The sequence below is a fragment of the Centruroides sculpturatus genome, unplaced genomic scaffold (genome assembly GCF_000671375.1).
Source record: "Centruroides sculpturatus isolate CEXI.00-Female unplaced genomic scaffold, Cexi_2.0 scaffold18, whole genome shotgun sequence".
NCBI classification, from domain to species: domain Eukaryota; kingdom Metazoa; phylum Arthropoda; class Arachnida; order Scorpiones; family Buthidae; genus Centruroides; species Centruroides sculpturatus.
The window spans coordinates 723,236-726,352 of record NW_019384302.1 but is presented as its reverse complement, the minus strand read 5'-3'; positions in this window follow the sequence as shown (position 1 = coordinate 726,352).

Here is a 3,117-nt window from a genome sequence, read left to right as displayed (position 1 = left end):
ATAGGGAAGCTGTGTTTCTGTAAGAAGCCGACATCCAGGGGCAATCAGTCAATTGCGCGTCAGTGATGGTCTAGGGTCCATTCGTATTCGTTTGTTCGATAAGCCAATAAAAACCGTAGACTTCTCTAAATATATTTTTAATATCACAATTACATTCCGAATCGCTAGCCACGATATAAGGGCTAAAATTTAAAATAAACTTATACAAACTTACTTGGTGAAATAAAATGTGTGGTGGATATACATACCTGGTATAAAATATTCTTCAATTGTGTGAATATACTTTTAAGAAAATTATAATTAAATGTAGCTTTATAAAGAAACGTACATAAAAATGACATAAAATACTCTTTACTTTTTAAATCTTAAAACAATTCACTTAGTCATATAGCTTTCTACCAGCGGCTAATGGATAGAATCAGAGACGGTCTTGGTAGGTGTGCAGTGCGGGCATGCACGTGGGATGCCAAATCCCGAGGGTGCCGATACCGGTTAATGTCAAATGCCTCTTTTGTCGAATCACTAGTATATCTCAAAGGACGCGACAGGGTTATCGTAAATTTGAAACGTTTCTCACCATAGCTGTAAAAATCTAAATATGTTAAACTTAATACTAAGTAGATTGTCCATCATTTGTTTTCTAACTAATTCGTTTTACGACCAGGTGTCCATGGAAATTTCCAAAATTTACAACTTTTCGGTCACTCTCGTTCAGTGGCGTACCGTAGTGGGGGCAGCAGGGGCGGCCCGCCCCGGGCGGCACTTTTTAGGGGGCGGCAAAATTACCTTTTAGGGGCGGCAAAATTTCACAATAAATAATAATATCTTGTAAAAATTTGAAACATCCTAATCTATACTTGCATCGCGCCTACGATAGTGCTATCGTCCGGACAGTCCGGGAAATGGCTCGCCGTCTCGGTGAACTAGTAATTTTTTCTTCCAAGGAAATTATGCGAAACCTGTTGACCTTTTTTTTTTGCTTGTACGATTCATTCGTGTTCATATACACCACTAATGTTCGATAGAACTATTTTAAACAGGTCGCTGCATTACCGCGCGAATCTTTCATTGCTTGTTCTGTGACAAAACTGAATTTTGGTCTTTTAATTAAAGTGAATTACCTAAGTAAGGGGGGCCAAAATTTTCCTCCGCCCCGGGCGGCTGACACCTACGGTACGCCACTGCTCTCGTTGAACTGGAAAATTTTCTGTCTTCATTACATCTAATATTACGAAGAAATCAGTCCCCACTATACTCGGCTAGATTGGTTCGGTTAAGCTTTGGTTTAAGTAAAATTCCGGCTCTTTCAGCAGGGTTGTATATATGCCCCTAATTCCCTGATCTCTTAATTATTTAACTACTTCTTAAGTAGAAATAAGTCGAAACCGGTTACTTTGTACTTGAATACAGTATTTGTAGTCTTGGGAAAGATAGGCATTATACGATTGTGAGGCTTCGGAAGTGGGCCTAGAATTTGTGCAAAAAAAAGAAAAGGAAATTTTTTTCTAAATTTTGTATAGAAGAAAATAATAATTATTATTATGGTGTAAAAAGAAACCATCAAACGAAAAATGAATATTTTATGTCCATATAAGGACATGTCTGTAGAAATTTATAAGAAAATCGAACTACTCAGATTAAAACAATAGATGAATTTGAGTGCTTAGATGGAACATCTTCGATAGGAATCGAATTGTCAGTCGGTGTTGACTCATTCCACGATCTGGGTTCTAATCTCGTTACAATTAGTAACGAGGAGGGGGACCAATTGGAGAGCGGGGGCAAGTCGACATCGACCTATCGGAATGTTCGGTCTGGGACCCAAAGGAAACTTATAAAACCCGCGCGAAAAAAGGATGTGACGTTCTTGGTCCTTGGTGCTTGGATGTCTAGTTAGTGACTCCCCACTTTGGTCATGTGTGAAGCATTAGGAAGTTAAGAAGGAATTCCACGTACCTCGGATAGCAATCAACATACGAGTGCGACGGCCGGCAAAGGAAATCCAGTATCGACACAGAAGCGCTAACCAGGGTCGACGAGTGATCATCAACCCGTACGAGGACGCCCAGGATCGGAAGCCTGAGACCGAAGGACATTACGTTGTTGGACTATTATATAATTGTTGCAACCGGGATCCCGACGTTTCAAAGTTTTGTAAGAAATTATTTTGATGTTATTAAACGGGTAAAAATAGAAAAACCTGTCTCTGTGAGTTCCGCCGCGCCCACGCGACAGTGCTGACCGCTGGATTGTCGCAACACTTTCACCCAATCGGCAAACCTCACGCGATATTTTGGTGTGTAGCTTCCACCAGCTAAACCGCCCGATGTTGGTGCTCTGTAAAGCTCTGTACAATGTGATGTGACTATACTCCCACATCTGTTCAGCATCTGTTTCAAGGTTATATAGTCATACCACATTGTAAAATGAATTGTAGCAAGGCAGTTTTCTTCACACAGTCTTATGGATTAGGTGTATTTGTTTTTGTTTAAAGTCTGGAAACTAATTACATTCATTATTCATTCATTATTTATTGTACATATAAATAAATATATATACAGGCCGGCCCCGCAGAAAGCATTACCGGCTAAACTCAATACAATAGCAATGCTCAGAAGTACATGTTATACACAATAGACTAATGATGAAGAAATAAAATAAATTAAAATATATACTATATACAACTATATACATACAATAAAATACTAAACTATAAATACATATTATATATAACTGTTAACATAACATAACAGGAAATAAATACATAGGATATATCAATATCATAAATGTAAAAAGCAATATGTAAGAAAACAAAGTTGGCTTAACTATTAATAACTATATACTACTATACAACTACATACATACTCGGTGAGTTGCTATTATTAGAGAAGAGTAAACAAATTTTATCATAGTCATGAAACACGTGTCCACAAATCACAATAAAAATACACAGAAATCAGCAACTCTCCAAAGTTGAGGCCAACACTAACGTTGAGTAATGTGTCCTTTGATTTTTAGAAAAAAAAAAGACGATTATAAATAAATCAAAGTATGCAGAATACAACAGTAAACTTGACGATGTACTGTATAAAGACGTGAAGTAGTCTATGCAAATAT